Below are 19,678 nucleotides of genomic sequence, written 5' to 3' on the forward strand. Positions count from 1 at the left end.
GCAGCTCTCCATGCTACTCTATCCTGTGCAAGCTTCTTCATCTCCCAGTACTTGCTGCAACCTACATCCTTCTGAATCTGCTTAGTGTATTCATCTCTTGGTCTCCCTCTACGATTTTTACCCTCCACGCTGCCCTCCAATGCTAATTTTGTGATCCCTTGATGCCTCAAAACATGTCCTACCAACCAATCCCTTCATTTTGTCAAGTTGTGCCACAAACTCCTCTTCTCCCCAATTCTATTCAATACCTCCTCTTTAGTTATGTGATCTACCCATCTAATCTTCATCATTCTTCTGTAGCACCACATTTCGAAAGCTTCTATTCTCTTCTTGTCCAAACTAGTTATTGTCCATGTTTCACTTCCATACATGGGTACACTCCATACAAATACTTTCAGAAACAACTTCCTGACCATTAAATCTACACTCGATGTTAACAAATTTCTCTTCTTCAGAAACGCTTTCCTTGCCATTGCCAGTCTACATTTTATATCCTCTCTACTTCGACCATCGTCAGTTATTTTACTCCCTAAATAGCAAAACTCCTTTACTACTCTAAGTGTCTTATTTTCTAATCTAATTCCCTCAGCATCACTCGATTTAATTTGACTACATTCCATTATCCTCGTTTTACTTTTGTTGATGTTCATCTTATATCCTCCTTTCAAGACACTGTCCATTCCGTTCAACTGCTCTTCCAAGTCCTTTGCTGTCTCTGACAGAATTACAATGTCATCGGTGAACCTAAAGTTTTTATTTCTTCTCCGTGAATTTTAATACCTACTCCAAATATTTCTTTTGTTTCCTTTACTGCTTGTTCAATATACAGATTGAATAACATCGGGGAGAGGCTACAACCCTGTCTCACTCCCCTAACAACCACTGCTTCCCTTTCATGTCCTTCGACTCTTAAAACTGCCATCTGGTTTCTGAACAAATTGTAAATAGTCTTACGCTCCCTGTATTTTACCCCTCCCACCGTTAGAATTTGAAAGAGAATATTCCAGTCAACATTGTCAAAAGCTTTCTCTAAGTCTACAAATGCTAGAAACGTAGGTTTGCCTTTTCTTAATCTTTCTTCTAAGATAAGTCGTAAGGTTAGTATTGCCTCACGTGTTCCAACATTTCTGCGGAATCCAAACTGATCTTCCGCAAGGTCCGCTTCTACCAGTTTTTCCATTCGTCTGTAAAGAATTCGTGTTAGTATTTTGTAGCTGTGACTTATTAAACTGATAGTACGGTAATTTTCACATCTGTCAACACCTGCTTTCTTTGGGATTGGAATTATTATATTCTTCTTGAAGTCTGAGGTAATTTCGCCTGTGTCATACATATTGCTCACCAGATGGTAGAGTTTTGTCAGGACTGGCTCTCCCAAGGTCGTCAGTAGTTCTAATGGAATGTTGTCTCCTCCCGGGGCCTTGTTTCGACTCAGGTCTTTCAGTGCTCTGTCAAACTCTTCCCGCAGTATTGTATCTCCCATTTCATCTTCATCTGCATCCTCTTCCATTTCCAGTACATTGCCCTTGTATAAACCTTCCATATACTCCTTCCACCTTTCCGCCTTCCTTCTTAACTTAGAACTGGGTTTCCATCTGAGCTCTTGATATTCATACAAGTGGCTCTCTTTTGTCCAAAGGTCTCTTTAATTTTCCTGTAGGCAGTTCTATCTCACCCCTAGTGAGATAAGCCTCCACATCCTTACATTTGTCCTCTAGCCATCCCTGCTTAGCTATTTTGCACTTCCTGTCGATCTCATTTTTGAGACGTTTGTATTCCTTTTTGCCTGCTTTATTTACTGCATTTTTATATTTTCTCCTTTCATCAATTAAATTCATTATTTCTTCTGTTACCCACGGATCTCTATTAGCCCTCGTCTTTTTAACTACTTTATCTTCTGCTGCCTTCACTACTTCATCCCTCAGAGCTACCCATTCTTCTTCTACTGTATTTCTTTCCTCCATTCCTGTCAATTGTTCCCTTATGCTCTCCCTGAAACTCTGTACAACATCTGGTTCTTTCAGTTTTTCCAGGTCCCATCTCCTTACATTAGCACCTTTTTGTAGTTTCTTCAGTTTTAATCTACAGTTCATAACCAATAGATTGTGGTCAGAGTTCACATCTGCCCCTGGAAATGTCTTACAATTTAAAACCTGATTCCTAAATCTCTGTCTTACCATTATATAATCTATCTGATACCTTTTAGTATCTCCAGGATTCTTCCATGTATACAACCTTCTTTTATGATTCTTGAACCAAGTATTAGCTATGATTAAGTTATGCTCTGTGCAAAATTCTACCAGACGGCTTCCTCTTTCATTTCTTTCCCCCAATCCATATCCGCCTACTATGTTTCCTTCTCTCTCTTTTCCTACTGACGAATTCCAGTCACCCATGACTATTAAATTTTCGTCTCCCTTCACTACCTGAATAATTTCTTTTTTCTCATCATAGATTTCCTCAATTTCTTCATCATCTGCAGAGCTAGTTGACATATAAACTTGTACTAATGTAGTAGGCGTGGGCTTTGTGTCTATCTTGGCCACAATAATGCGTTTACTATGCTGTTTGTAGTAGTTTACCCGCACTCCTATTTTTTATTCATTATTAAACCTACTCCTTCATTACACCTATTTGATTTTGTATTTATAACCCTGTATTGACCTAACCAAAAGTCTTGTTCCTCCTGCCACCAACTTCACTAATTCCCACTATATCTAACTTTAACCTATCCATTTCCCTTTTTAAATTTTCTAACCTACCTGCCCGATTAAGGGATCTGACATTCCACGTTCCGATACGTAGAACGCCAGTTTTCTTTCTCCAGATAACGACGTCTTCTTGGGTAGTCCCCGCCCGGAGATCCGAATGGGGGACTATTTTACCTCGGAATATTTTACCCAAGAGGATGCCATCATCATTTAATCATACAGTAAAGCTGCATGCCCTCAGGAAAGATTACGGCTGTAGTTTCCCCTTGCTTTCAGCCGTTCGCAGTACCAGCACAGCAAGGCCGTTTTGGTTAATGTTACAAGGCCAGATCAGTCAATCATCCAGACTGTTGCCCCTGCAACTACTGAAAAGACTGCTGCCCCTCTTCAGGAACCACACGTTTGTCTGGCCCTCCGTTGTGGTTGCACCTACGGTACGGCCATCTGTATCGCTGAGGCACGCAAAACCTCCCCACCAACGGCAAGGTCCATGGTTCATGGGGGACAAAGAATATAAATACAGTATATCGGAAGAAGAAAAGCAACATCTTTCAGTTTTTAATAAACTGTAGTGGCAACTCCTGCCACCGAATGTATCAGGATGATCGAATGTAGCAGTAAGAGGTAGAAGGTACCCTATTAAGACTTGTCCGAGCTTTCCAAATGATTTATGGTTTCCAACCACAGTGCCCTTGTACACCTAGTCCTGCAGCACAGGACCGTGCAATGCTGAGGAAGCACCCCAGCAGTCCGTGCAATACAATGCTGTGTCGAGACGGCCTTGTACGCCAGTAGAGTTGCGGTATCGTCGGGATGCAGCCAGTTGACTCAGCGGTCTGTGTCCCTGCCGAATCAGCGCCACTCAGTGTGAGCCGCAGGCAGCCAGCTGCGTCCTTCTTGCCAGTATGGCTGAGATTGTGGAGACAACAAGTGCCCGCGATCCGGAGTCCGAATCTGTGGCCCTCGCCTCGGGATGCCTCCAGCATGTGTTTGAAGCCAGGATGGCAGCCCACGATAGTAAACTGTGGAGTGGCCCACCTCTGCCTGGCTACAGACCCCGCATCATCCTCAGAGGGTCGAATCAACGATCCGCCGTAGACTGGAATGCTGGCGCCCCATCTGTTGCTGTGTGAAGCTGGTGATGTGACATGCCCTGCCATCTAGGAGAGCTGCCACACTTGAATCGATCTCGTTAGAAACTAGCACCTATTTGTTAGTGTCTGTGCACCTCTGTTCCTCCATACGTGCTGCTTCGTGTCACGTACTCATAACAGGCCAGGTTGGCCAGTGGGTCCCTTCTGCCTGTGACTTGTGACATGTAAAACCGCTACATATACTCTTTCAGCAATTTGGCGGCCCTGTGGCCTCTATTCTATTTCGCAACTATTGGTATGCATAACTCACTGCAATCCAGCCCACACCAGGCTGTAACTTGTGCTCAGAATATTGCACAAAACTAACTTTCCCTATCCTAAACGGTGGTGCCAGTACAAAACAAAGCGAAATCAGTAAACTGGTACACCTCAGACAAGTTAATACGAAGTCAGTTTGTATTTGTAGAGACAAGATTGCAGTGCTTAATTGTGTCACTGAGTTGAAAAAACTAACAGCAACATCTAATGTTCTTTGATATACTACAGAACTATCATTCCACTATGTACTACATTGTGGTGATTAAACAATCAATGTATTAAGCTCAGCAAATGATTTTAGACAGAATTTTTAATTACAAAATCATTCTTCTCCGTTTTACAATATTTATAAAATAAAGTGTACATGTTGCTCCAAGCTACATTCAAGTTACCTGTGGAAATTAGACGAAAATTTGTATAGTAATTTTTGTTCAAACAGACAGACATGATGGTTTTACAAGTTTTATAATTAGAATAGATATAGATGCCTTTTGATCAGCATGAGGACAAGAAGTAGCCATCTGTTGGAGAGCTCTCTGTTGAACAATACCCAAAACTGTATGCTACAAAACACTTGTGTCTGCACCAGCATTCCACTATGTAGTCGGATCTCCCATATATTGCCCCCTACCCTGTTTTACAGATCATGCCATTCTCCAGCCGCTACATTTTGTGATGAGACACACATGTCCAACCGCTTGTTACTGACTCATGGTTTCACCACCCTTCAACCACTTTCCACAGACGGACACAACAGCAGAACGCGAGCTGCCCCGCCAGCATCGCCGTTTCCTAGATGTTGCCAGGCTCTGGGTCATTCCAATCATATGTCAAAGTCGTTTATGTCACTGGAGTCCCCTCCTCACCCCCATCCATTTGTGGCCTGTTGCATGGTTACAATAATACCCCATCTACCTCTCCTCCACTTATAGAGGGTGTTATGTGTATAAGTGCAGACTAAGGACGGTGTACTAAACAACATTACATCAATATTTACTTGCAGTGTAATAATTAAAGCTGTTACTGAAACGTCCCCTTTGAACAATTTATACACGACTGTGCTTAAACTGACACACAATAATTTTTGGCGCAACGCAATCTGACTATCAAAAATCCCTACAAAAGAATGGCCCTGACTAACATTAACCTATACCTTTCACAAATCACTTACCTCACAAAAATCTTCGTTACTCGAGCTACTGCAATACAGTGAGCGCCACTACTGCCAGCTAAATAAAATATTCAAACTACTGAAGGCACTAACTACTGACAGGCATAGTTAGCAAATGAAAGATTTTAATACAGAACAGACAATGTATTTACCTTAATAGTCATAATATATAAATCAGTTCGTGACACCAATTCTTACAAATTTTAAAACTCCGCCATCTCTCTCCCCACGTCCACCACTGCTGGCGGCTCACCTCCAACTGCGCAACGCTACGCGCTGTTAGCATCCAGCTGCCGCTGCCCAACACTACAATGGCGAGTATTACAACAATGCCAACCAGCCACAGACTGCAAACGGCACAGCCAGTGATTTTCATACAGAGCGCTACGTGGCGGCGGCGTTACCAATTAAAAAAAATCCTAAACATCCTACTTACATTACGAGTAGCATGTTTTTGGCGGGTTAGTACCTCCAAGTACACACGGAACAAGGAAGCCATTAACCTTTATTTTCCCCTGGGCAGTAAGCCAGGTATCAAAGTGTGGACACGTTGGCGCAAAACGGACAGGTGTCGTCTATTTTGCAGTGCAGTTATGTCTGTGCAGAAAACATCAGGCAGTAAATTACGTGACACGTTTTCGGGAAGACTATTACACACAGAGAAAAAACAGCTAACACACTGAACTGTGTACATGTTAGTGTACCAATGAGCACCGTATCTGTACCTGCACCCACACACACTGTTTAATTTCCTTACTGTGTCGCTTGCTGGCACTGAATTACATGGTGAAGAGTTATCATAATGTTTTGGCTCTTGATTGTATATTGTAAATCAGAGTTCTGAGTCTGCATCTCATGGTCTAGTGGCTAGCGTTGCTGTCTTTGGATCACTGGGTCCCAGTTTCGATTCCTGGCCAGGTTGGGTATTTTCTCTAACCGGGGACTGGGTATTTGTGTTGTCTTCATCAATTCGTCATCATCATCATCATTATTCGTGACGGTGGCTAGATTGCATTATTAAAAAAATTAGACTCTGTATGACTTGGGACTTTGTACAGGTGCTGATGACTGCGCAGTTGAGAGCCACACAAACAAAACGTCATCATCATCAACCTGAGTTCTGCCTATTGTAACGTAGCTCTTGGGGAGCGAAAATAAAAATACCTATTTTTTTTAACGTCGAAAAAGTGAATATTTTGGTGGGCCACTTGGCAACAGAATCAGGGACTGATTACACTATTGTAATAACATACGTTGAGCATTAAATACCTGAATAAACCATATTTATATATTTGAGATCGTTCGGAAGAAACATTATCATTTCTCTGCATTTTTACAGTCGCGATGTAGTCATACCCGAATCAAAACTAAGGGACCAGAAGATTTATATACTTTAAAAGAAATGTGACATTACACAATTACAAAAGAGTTGGTTCAGAAATAATAGGAAAACGATAATGTTCCTTCTGCCTCATGGTGCGTTCGGCCCGTCAGCGTGATCGTAATTTCTGGTGATAAAGTAATACAAAATAATTATTATTCAGGTAAATAAGGAGATGGAAATCATCAAGGTTAATTTACTAAAATAAGCACACTTATCTTTAACACATTCTTTTTAATTCTACGTACCTTTTCATATTAAATTACAACAGATGACCATTGTGGTTAAATACTTTATACAAAACAGTTAAAATGTCCTCTTGATGCTGCCTCTTCGTAATCAGTTACAAAAAATACATGTTTTCTGATTGTAAAAAATAACAATTAGCATATTCACTCAAAATTTTCACATAAAATATGAAATACAGTTGCGGAACGCAGCAAATCCGCGTCTGCCTTTCATAGAATACCAACAGTAAAAGGTGAGGCGCCAAAAGCCTCATTTGTCTTGAAACAACAGAATTATTTTTATACCATTAATCCATACATGTACATAGATATTTACAGGCACCGCGCAAGAACGGCAAAGATAAAGAATAATAGACTCTGTCGCTGCTATGCGATGGTTCATTTCTTTTACTTTACAATTTGGTCGATAACTTTAGGCCATCAGGCGTTTACCATTGAGTGTATATTAATGGTTGTGAGGCGAAAATTACTAATATTACACTATGTAAACGAACCTTATGTAATGTTAATAATAACTGCGATTTGATGATGAGAGCTAATCTAGACAAAAATCGTACTATTATTAGTATGACATATTTGGTCCGTTTTAAGATGTCCTCCTCAGTCTGTGAAATATATTGTCGATCCCTAGCTATTCAACAACAATTAGTTTCGCCATTCTCTCTTCACTGTTTAAGTGAGTTTTTGCATAAGCTCTGATATTTGTAACTAGATTCTGATAAATGCCTGTTCAGTTTCTCAACGAAATGAATAGTTAGCCTAAAGCATAACCGAATTTTAAGAACGAATAATAAATTCATACAATTTGAAAACTGTGTCTCGCTACTTACTTGCAATTCTTCACGCTGCTTTGATGTTGGCGAAGAATTAAAGTTTTTAGATTAATTCAGCTTTGCATGGGCATCTATTGCCAAGATGCGAGAATAATAACAGGTACTGCAGTTCTTATATTAATAATCGCTTTCCTGATGCGCACGATTATTCTTTTATCTGCATTTCTGTGCACATAGAAGGAACTTGTTTTACAGCACCTTTATGCATAACCAATTAGTTCGCTTCTGCTTTTCGCAGTGTCGAATATCTTGGTCTCTTTTCCCAAGTGAATGGCGATAAATCTCTGGAAACGGCAGAAACCACAGAAAGAGGATTATGGGGAGGTCTGGTGAATTACAAAGACTGCTTTGCTTGGAAATTGCTAAAACTACGGCGCAGTATTCAAGAATTGGAAAAGTGAAGCGGAAAAATTAAACCGTTGGGATGGAACATAAAAAGTTTTTATTGCTTAAAAACTAAACAAGTATTTCTCTAGGTGAAGTTAAGCTACCAACTGTTGACTTACCCTTACGCAGGCTGCCTTAGACGTGAATAATTCATAGCCTCTGCAAGTTGGAAATGTTCGCGAAAACAATAAACTGGAAATATCGCCTAGAGACAATTTACGCGAAATAAATGGCTATGCGGTCACACAACGATTGCAACTACTATTAGTTTTATAGAACATGGGATATTTGTCAGCAGTATAGAGGCGCTGTTATACAACCAGTGAATTCGCCGGAAGGATTAATGATAATTCCCATAGAATGCAAGGAGTGTCAAGCTCAATTTGTTATGTAAACTCTGTTGGTAAACAGTCGTATGTTTCCAGCTGCAGTAGCAGAACTAGTAAGTCATTTGGTGATATTTAAAGACAATGTACGTATAAAGACAGAACGAAGAGGGAGAACGTGTTGTAGTTTGCTGCGTGGCTAGAGAAAACAATGACACCGTCGTGTGACAATACGCGCCAGGCCATTTGACAGCCACCACACGCGCTCTACGCCGTTTGCACTGGGTGCGTTTGTTATTATTTTGTCAACAGTAGGAAAACACTTTGTTTGGCGGTTGCAGGGCCATACACAAGCAGCTCTGTTTTGTTTGATCGCTACTGAATCGTGTTTATCGTTCGTCACAGTTCTGTGCTGGTTGACTGAGACAGGATGTCTCTCTGGTGTTCATAACTGCGTAGGCGAACTTCAGCACAACGCTATCAAAACGAGTCGAGTACCACCACAAAATTATGCACTCACTGCCATCGCCCACGTTGTTAAGTCTGTCCTCCCCACACCGTGCCATCTTCACCGGCTGTTAGACTGGCACAGACGGGAGCCGCGTGAGACAAAGAACCGTCCGGATCTTCCTTGTTGAGTCACAAACAAAAACAATTCCTTTACACTTACCGGTCGTTGCCACCTTCGTTCCTCTTAGATGATAAGCTACTCATAAAAAATAAACAAATAGATGGGTCTGACTACTGAAGCGGGAAGCTTATCCCACAAATGACGTAAACTGATTTGTGGAAATTGCCATTTATGCAGCACCGACTTATGAGCGAGAGTCCAATTTAACTGAGCTCCGTAGCTCGATTTGGAGGGCATAAATAAGATAATAACAATATTGCCGTCTGTAATCATCTGAAGCAAGACGAAATAGATAATGAGACAGACTGCCGTAGCGAAAGGGTAGAAAACGGCCGATATAACTAATAGCTATACTATTAATAACTCTATAACACTGCCAAGTTGTCTGTCTGTTTGAACACGATTCTGGATAACGTAAAAAAAAGATATCGTGACTTACAGTTTTACTAATACTGTCTTGGTTGTTTATTTGTCTGTTTGAACACGCTAATCCCCAAAACTAAGCGACGAATTTTCATGGAATTTTCGCATGTTGCTTGATGATGGTTTGGAGCACCATGTAGGCTTATTTGATCAAAGTCGGATCACGGGAAGAAAGCTATCGCAATTTAATGTTTTATCTGAAACCGTCGTATCTGTCTGTTTCTCTGTTTGAATACTCCAAACAACTACACGAATTTTCATGAGGTTTTCACTCGCAATCTGAGCATAGCTTGGGGCAGCGTAGACGTTTCACTTAATCAGAATCGGATCACTGAAAAACAAGATATCGTAACTGAAAATTTTATGCATACAGAAGTTGTAAATGCGAAAGTAACTTTATCTGCTACGTTTTCACGAGTATCCTGTCGAAACGGTCCCCATGAAATTAGTTGTGGAGATAACATGAACCGTGAGGAAGAACACAGGCTGTTTACAAAGTTTGTAGTACAAGATACTTTTGGATCTGAAGAATATTACACGAATTGTGGAAAAATATGTACACTTAGAAATAGCTGTTTACTCTTTGAGCTCTACATCTAAATCGATACTCCGCAAATCACACGTAAGAGCTTGGAAGAGGGTTCCTCGAATCACCTTCACAATAATTTTCTATTATTCCGATGTCGAAGACAGCGCGGTAAAAACGAGCACCTATATCTTTCCATGCGAGCTCTGATTTCCCTTATTTTGTTATGATGATCGTTTCTCCCTATGTAGGTCGGCGTCAACAACATATTTTCACCTTCGGAGTAGAAAGTGGGAGATAGAAATTTCGTGAGAAGATTACACAGCAACGAGAAAAGCCTTTGTTTTATTGATGTCCATCCCAAATCCTGTATCATGTGAGTGGCACTCTCTCCCCTGTTCTCGATTATGTAAAACGTGCTGCTCTTACTTCAACTTTCTCGATGTACTCCGTTAATCATACCTGGTAAGAATACCACACCACAGCAGTGCTCCAAAAGAGGACGGACAATAGTAGTGTAGGCAATTTCTTTAGCAGATCTGTTGCTTCTTCTAAGAGTACTGCCAATAAAACGCAGTCCTTGGTTCGTCTTTCCTATAACATTTTCTTTCCAATTTAAGTTGCTCGTAACTGCTGTTCGTAGGTATTTAGTTGAATTTACGGCCTTTAGATTTGGTGGATTTATCGTGTAGACGAAGTTTAACGAATTCCTGTTAGCAATCATATGGATAACCTCACGTTTATCATAATTTAGGGTCAACTGCCAATTTTCGCACCTCACAGATATCTTTTCTAAATCGCCAGATTTTCTGTCACATTTCGAGATCTTCTGATGACTTTACTAGACGATAAAAGACCGCATCAACTGCAACTTAAGACAGCTCCTCAGATTGTCTCCTAAATCGTTTATAAAGGTAAGGAACATCAGGGGACACATAACACTACCTTGGGGAACGCCTGAAATCATTTCTATTTTACTCGATGTCTTTCCATTGAAAGGTATATACACAGCGTAAATTTATTCAAGTTTTATAAGAAAGATGGTCAAATGTAGTGTGGGAGCGTCACTGCTCAACAGCGTCCGTTGATTCAAGGTGTTAGAAATAATGTGTTAGAGTAACTTAAGATCGAGAGATGTATGAAAGACTCTCAAGAGTAAATACATGTTGTATCTGATATATGCTATATAATTAAGGAAAGAAAAAGTTGTTTTGTTACTAATGCAATGCGCGTGTTCATAAGTGATAATTGAAACAATGTATAGCACTCATACCCAATGATTTTGTAAAGCTAATTATTCATGTATAGTCAGTTTATTGAGTGTGTTAATTGTGAGCGTTATTAATTTTCAAAAATTCAAAATACAAGTTTTAAAGTTAGTGCCATATTGTTACTTACCCCAAGTCAGTACCAGTTCACAGATCCATATCATTTTTGATTAATTATTTTTCTCAAGAATCATATACGATTTAATTAAAATGTCTGCTAAGCAACGGCCTTGTAAAATAGCTGTTTCCTAACTATACAGTTTAAGATACGAGTACCAAAACAGTGCAGTGCGAGAAGCGTTACCATTGCAAAGATAAAGGTAAGAAACTGTATTATTTCAGGGATAGCATTCATTAAGAACAGGGACCATTATTTTCAAATTGATCAAATTTTGTTTTATTACCAATGCCCATTTAAAATCAACAGTGTACCACCAAATTCAGTTTTGTGTTAATAAATTCATGCAGTTTTGGTTTGCTTTGAAGTTATTGACAGTTAACGTTCTCGCAGTTATATTAAATGGGCATTCTCGCAGCCATAAAAGATCAGTACAGGGCAAACCGCATAAGCAACGAGACAAAATTATACATTCATGTGCCATTCCTATCCTAACAGTTGTGTTTCAGGCCAGTGTCAGTTACGTAATTTGAATCATATTTCAAACGTACATGTTTGACATATTTCAAACGTAAATGTTTCACCATCACTTACCCTACAAATTGTGATCTCTCTGACACGAAATCCTGAATCAAGTCGCAGAAATGATATCATATTCACTAGGCACTCTGTTTGACTACACGTATAAGCGTCTTGCAAGATACAGCGTCAAAAGCCTTCCCGAAATCTAGAATGTTGGTAGCTGTTCTTGATTCGAATTCTGGAATATTTATGTCGTCTTCTTTGGTGAAGGAATTTCCGAAGGCTGCGTTAAGTTTCTCTACTTTGGCAGAACCGTCATCAATGGTATTTCCACTGCTAACGCTCAGTTTTAGGACATCAAACGAACAATTTAGAGAGGCTGCCTCTGGCAAACAGCTTTAATTTGTATGGGTAACGACCTGACTACAATCTCCCCTATAACTCCGCTACAAGCTTTCCAGATGACACTCTACGTATTATCGGCCTTTATTTCGTGGGCACACTTATGTGTATTCCGAGTTTTCACTTTTTTTTTTTTGGTCATCAGTCTACTGACTGGTTTGATGCGGCCCGCCACAAATTCCTTTCCTGTGCTAACCTCTTCATCTCAGAGTAGCACTTGCAACCGACGTCCTCAATTATTTGCTTGACGTATTCCAATCTCTGTCTTCCTCTACAGTTTTTGCACTCTACAGCTCCGTCTAGTACCATGGAAGTCATTCAGTCATGTCTTAGCAGATGTCCTATCATCCTGTCCCTTCTCGTTATCAGTGTTTTCCACATATTCCTTTCCTCTCCGATTCTGCGTAGAGCCTCCTCATTCCTTACCTTATCAGTCCACCTAATTCTACATCTACATCTACATCTACATCCGTACTCCGCAAGCCACCTGACGGTGTGTGGCGGAGGGTACCCTGAGTACCTCTATCGGTTCTCCCTTCTATTCCAGTCTCGTATTGTACGTGGAAAGAAGGATTGTCGGTATGCCTCTGTGTGGGCTCTAATCTCTCTGATTTTATCCTCATGGTCTCCTCGCGAGATATACGTAGGAGGGAGCAATATACTGCTTGACTCTTCGGTGAAGGTATGTTCTCGAAACTTCAACAAAAGCCCGTACCGAGCTACCGAGCGTCTCTCCTGCAGAGTCTTCCACTGGAGTTTATCTATCATCTCTGTAACGCTCTCGCAATTACCAAATGATCCCGCAACGAAGCGCGCTGCTCTCCGTTGGATCTTCTCTATCTCTTCTATCAACCCTACCTGGTGCGGATCCCACACTGCTGAGCAGTATTCAAGCATTGGGCGAACAAGCGTACTGTAACCTACTTCCTTTGTTGTCGGATTGCATTTCCTTAGGATTCTTCCAATGAATCTCAGTCTGGCATCTGCTTTACCGACGATCAACTTTATATGATCATTCCATTTTAAATCACTCCTAATGCGTACTCCCAGATAATTTATGGAATTAACTGCTTCCAGTTGCTGACCTGCTATTTTGTAGCTAAATGATAAAGGACCTATCTTTCTATGTATTCGCATCACATTACACTTCGCTACATTGAGATTCAATTGCCATTCCGTGCACCATGCGTCAATTCGCTGCAGATCCTCCTGCATTTCAGTACAATTTTCCATTGTTGCAACTTCTCGATACACCACAGCATCATCTGCAAAAAGCCTCAGTGAACTTCCAATGTCATCCACCAGGTCATTTATGTATATTGTGAATAGCAACGGTCCTATGACACTCCCCTGCAGCACACCTGAAATCACTCTTACTTCGGAAGACTTCTCTCCATTGAGAATGACGTGCTGCGTTCTGTTATCTAGGAACTCCTCAATCCAATCACACAATTGATCTGATAGTCCGTATGCTCTTACTTTGTTCATTAAACGACTATGGGGAACTGTATCGAACGCCTTGCGGAAGTCAAGAAACACGGCATCTACCTGTGAACCCGTGTCTAAGGCCCTCTGAGTCTCGTGGACGAATAGCGCGAGCTGGGTTTCACACGATCGTCTTTTTCGAAACCCATGCTGATTCCTACAGAGTAGATTTCTAGTCTCCAGAAAAGACATTATACTCGAACATAATACGTGTTCCAAAATTCTACAACTGATCGACGTTAGAGATATAGGTCTATAGTTCTGCACATCTGTTCGACGTCCCTTCTTGAGAACGGGGATGACCTGTGCCCTTTTCCAATCCTTTGGAACGCTTCGCTCTTCTAGAGACCTACGGTACACCGCTGCAAGAAGGGGGGCAGGTTCCTTCGCGTACTCTGTGTAAAATCGAACTGGTATCCCATCAGGACCAGCGGCCTTTCCTCTTTTGAGCGATTTTAATTGTTTCTCTATCCCTCTGTCGTCTACTTCGATATCTACCATTTTGTCAACTGTGCGACAATCTAGAGAAGGAAGCACAGTGCAGTCTTCCTCTGTGAAACAGCTTTGGAAGAAGACATTTAGTAATTCGGCCTTTAGTCTGTCATCCTCTGTTTCAGTACCATTTTGGTCACAGAGTGTCTGGACATTTTGTTTTGATCCACCTACCGCTTTGACATAGGACCAAAATTTCTTAGGATTTTCTGCCAAGTCAGTACATAGAACGTTACTTTCGAATTCATTGAAAGCCTCTCGCATAGCCCTCCTCACACTACATTTCGCTTCGCGTAATTTTTGTTTGTCTGCAAGGCTTTGGCTATGTTTATGTTTGCTGTGAAGTTCCCTTTGCTTCCGCAGCAGTTTTCTAACTCGGTTGTTGTACCACGGTGGCTCTTTTCCATCTCTTATGATCTTGCTTGGCACATACTCATCTAACGCATATTGTACCATGGTTTTGAACTTTGTCCACTGATCCTCAACACTATCTGCACTTGAGACAAAACTTTTGTGTTGAGCCGTCAGGTACTCTGTAATCTGCTTTTTGTCACTTTTGCTAAACAGAAAAATCTTCCTACCTTTTTTAATATTTCTATTTACGGCTGAAATCATCGACGCAGTAACTGCTTTATGATCGCTGATTCCATGTTCTTCATTAACTGATTCAAATAGTTCGGGTCTGTTTGTCACCAGAAGGTCTAATATATTATCGCCACGAGTCGGTTTTCTGTTTAACTGCTCAAGGTAGTTTTCAGATAAAGCACTTAAAAATATTTCACTGGATTCTTTGTCCCTGCCACCCGTTATGAACGTTTGAGTCTCCCAGTCTATATCCGGCAAATTAAAATCTCCACCCAGAACTATAACATGGTGGGGAAATCTACTCGAAATATTTTCCAAATTATTCTTCAGGTGCTGAGCCACAACAGCTGCTGAGCCCGGGGGCCTATAGAGACATCCAATTACCATGTCTGAGCCTGCTTTAACCGTGACCTTCACCCAAATCATTTCACAATTCGAATCTCCGTCAATTTCCTTCGATACTATTGCACTTCTTATCGCTATAAACACGCCTCCCCCTTCACTGTCCAGCCTATCTCTGCGGTATACATTCCAATCAGAGTTTAGGATTTCATTACTGTTTACGTCTGGTTTCAGCCAACTTTCTGTTCCTAGTACTATATGGGCGTTGTGACCGTTTATTAATGAGAGCAGTTCTGGGACCTTTCTATAGACGCTTCTGCAGTTTACTATTAGCACATTAATATTGTTATTCCCTGTTGCATTTTGCCTACTCCTGCCTTGCCGCGTCTCAGGAGGCGTCTTGTCGGGCCTAGGGAGGGAATTCTCTAACCTAAAAAAACCCCATGTGCACTCCACACGTACTCCGCTACCCTCGTAGCCGCTTCCGGCGTGTAGTGCACGCCTGACCTATTCAGGGGGACCCTACATTTCTCCACCCGATAGCGGAGGTCGAGAAATTTGCACCCCAGCTCTCCGCAGAATCGTCTGAGCCTCTGGTTTAAGCCTTCCACTCGGCTCCAAACCAGAGGACCGCGATCGGTTCTCGGAACGATACTACAAATAGTTAGCTCTGATTCCACCCCGCGAGCGAGGCTTTCCACCTTCACCAACTCCGCCAACCGCCTGTACGAACTGAGGATGACCTCTGAACCCAGACGGCAAGAGTCATTGGTGCCGACATGAGCAACAATTTGCAGTCGGGTGCACCCAGTGCTCTCTATCGCCGCCGGTAGGGCCTCCTCCACATCTCGGATGAGACCCCCCGGCAAGCAGACTGAGTGAACACTGGCCTTCTTCCCCGACCTTTCCGCTATTTCCCTAAGGGGCTCCATCACCCGCCTAACGTTGGAGCTCCCAATAACTAATAAACCCCTCCCCCCGTGTGCCTGCTCGGACCTTGCTGAAGGAGCAGCCACATGTCCACTCACAGGCAGAGCGGGCGATGCCACACGGCCAGCCTCCACATTGACCCTCCGCCTCGTGCGCCGCGAACGCCGCTGAACCCGCCACTCCCCTTGGGGAGAGGGTGGCCCAACCGCGCCCGGTACCCGCGAAGATGTCTCGACAGCAGGGACAGTGGGTGAAGCATCTAACACCTGGGGTGCACCATGCGACGCACCAGACTCCCCACTGCCGCTACACTCCGAGGTAGCAGCCTGAAGACGGCTGACCGCGGCCATCAACACGCTCAGCTGTTCGCGAAGAGTGGCCAGCTCCTCCTGCGTCCGTACACAGCAGCCACACATCCTAGCCATCCTAAGAAATCAATTTACTATAGAGTGTTAATCAGCTTTTAACTAGACTGCTAATTCACTAAAGGCGGTTGATTATTGACTAAACTGTGATTGCTAACCACTTCTTGTAGAAACAAGGAAAATAGCACTACCTGTCTCTGGACGGTATTGAAAACAAACACTAGCACTACGAGCACTATGGCTATGGCTATGGCTATGGCTATGGCTGACTAAAGGGACTCTCTGACTGTATTCGAAACACACACGAGATCTATGGAACACTTAATAGCACTCTACTATTAAAGCTTCCTAAAAGCAAAAACACGCAGAAGAAGAAGTGACAAGTAAGAAAAATACAGATAATACTTAAATTAAGGTAGCTCGCTGCACAGCAGACGTGAAGCAGACGGCGGTTAGGGCGACACTGACACTACTGGCACTATGTCTGACTAAAGGGACTCTCTCTGACTGTATTCAAAACAAACACGAGATCTATGGAACACTTAATAGCACTCTACTATTAAAGCTTCCTAAAAGCAAAAACACGCAGAAGAAGAAGTGACAAGTAAGAAAAATACAGATAATACTTAAATTAAGGTAGCTCGCTCGCTCTCAACATTCGTCTATAGCACTACATCTCAAATGCTTCGATTCTCTTCTGTTCTGGTTTTCCCACAGTCCATGTTTCACTACCATACAATGCTGTTCTCCAGACGTACATCCTCAGAAATTTCTTCCTCAAATTAAAGCCGGTATTTGATACTAGTAGACTTCTCTTGGCCAGAAATACCTTTTTTGCCATAGCGAGTCTGCTTTTGACGTCCTCCTTGCTTCGTCCGTCATTGGTTATTTTACTGCCTAGGGAGCGGAATTCCTTAACTTCATTGACTTCGTGACTATCAATCCTGATGTTAAGTTTCTCGGTTCTCATTTCTACTACTTCTCATTACCTTCGTCTTTCTCCGATTTACTCTCAAACCATACTGTGTACTCATTAGACTGTTCATTCCGTTCAGCAGATCATTTAATTCTTCTTCACTTTCACTCAGGATAGCAATGTCATCAGCGAATCGTGTCATTGATATCCTTTCACCTAGTATTTTAATTCCACTCCTGAACCTTTCTTTTATTTCCATCATTGCTTCCTCGGTGTACAGATTGAAGAGTAGGGGCGAAAGGCTATACCCTTCTTAATACGAGCACTTCGTTTTTGATGGTCCACTCTTATTATTCCCTCTTGGTTGTTGTACATATTGTATATGACCCGTCTCTCCCTATAGCTTACCCCTACTTTTCTCAGAATCTTGAATAGCTTGCACCATTTTATATTGTCGAACGCTTTTTCCAGGTCGACAAATCCTATGAACGTGTCTTGATTTTTCTTTAGCCTTGCTTCCATTATTAGCCGTAACGTCAGAATTGCCTCTCTCGTGCCTTTACTTTTCCTAAAGCCAAACTGATCGTCACCTAGCGCATTCTCAATTTTCTTTTCCATTCTTCTGTATATTTTTCTTGAAAGCAGCTTCGATGCACGAGCTGTTAAGCTGATTGTGCGATAATTCTCGCACTTGTCAGCTCTTGCCGTCTTCGGAATTGTGTGGATGATGCTTTTCCGAAAGTCAGATGGTATGTCGCCAGACTTATATATTCTACACACCAACGTGAATAGTCGTTTTGTTGCCACTTCCCCTAATGATTTTAGAAATTCTGATGGAAAGTTATCTATCCCTTCTGCCCTTATTTGACCGTAAGTCCTCTAAAGCTCTTTTAAATTCCGATTCTAATACTGGATCCCCAATCTCTTCTAAATCGACTCCTGTTTCTTCTTCTATCACATCAGACAACTCTTCACCCTCATAGAGGCTTTCAATGTATTCTTTCCACCTATCTGCTGTCTCCTCTGCATTTAACAGTGGAATTCCCGTTGCACTCTTAATGTTACCACCGTTACTTTTAATGTCACGAAAGGTTGTTTTGACTTTCCTGTATGCTGAGCCTGACCTTCCGAAAATCATATCTTTTTCGATGTCTTCACATTTTTCCTGCAGCCATTTCGTCTTAGCTTCCCTGCACTTCCTATTTATTTCATTCCTCAGCGACTTGTATTTCTGTATTCCTGATTTTCCCGGAACATGTTTGTACTTCCTCTTTTCATCAATCAACTGAAGTATTTCTTCTGTTACCCATGGTTACATCGCAGCTACCTTCTTTGTACCTATGTTTTCCTTCCCAACTTCTGTGATGGCCCTTTTTAGAGATGTCCATTGCTCTTCAACTGTGCTGCCTACTGCGCTATTCCTTATTGCTGTATCTATAGCGTTAGAGAACTTCTAACGTATCTCGTCATTCCTTAGAACTTCTGTATCACACTTCTTTGCGTATTGATTCTTCCTGACTAATATCTTGAACTTCAGCCTACTCTTCATCACTACTATATTGTGATCCGAGCCTCTATCTGCTCCTGGGTACGCCTTACAATCCAGTATCTGATTTCGGAATCTCTGTCTGACCATGATGTAATCTAATTGAAATCTTCCCGTGTCTCCCGGCCTTTTCCAACTATACCTCCTCCTCTTGTGATTCTTGAACAGGGTATTCGCTATTACTAGCTGAAACTTGTTACAGAACTCAGTTAGTCTTTCTCCTCTTTCATTCCTTGTCCCAAGTCCATATTCTCCTGTAACCTTTTCTTCTACTCCTTTCCCTACAACTACATTCCAGTCGCCCATGACTATTAGATTTTCGTCTTCCTTTACATACTGCATTACCCCTTCAATATCCTCATACACTTTCTCTATCTGTCCATCTTCATCTTGCGACGTCGGCATGTATACCTGAACTATCGTTGTCGGTGTCGGTCTGCTGTCGACTCTGATTAGAACAACCCGGTCATAGTAACTCACCTACGCCCTACCTTCCTATTCATAACGAATCCTACACCTGTTATACCATTTTCTGCTACTGTTGATATTACCTGATACTCATCTGACCAGAAATCCTTGTCTTCCTTCCACTTCACTTCACTGACACCTACTATATCTAGATTGAGCCTTTGCATTTCCCTTTTCAGATTTTCTAGTT

This window comes from Schistocerca gregaria, chromosome 1 (assembly GCF_023897955.1).
Source record: "Schistocerca gregaria isolate iqSchGreg1 chromosome 1, iqSchGreg1.2, whole genome shotgun sequence".
Classification (NCBI taxonomy): domain Eukaryota; kingdom Metazoa; phylum Arthropoda; class Insecta; order Orthoptera; family Acrididae; genus Schistocerca; species Schistocerca gregaria.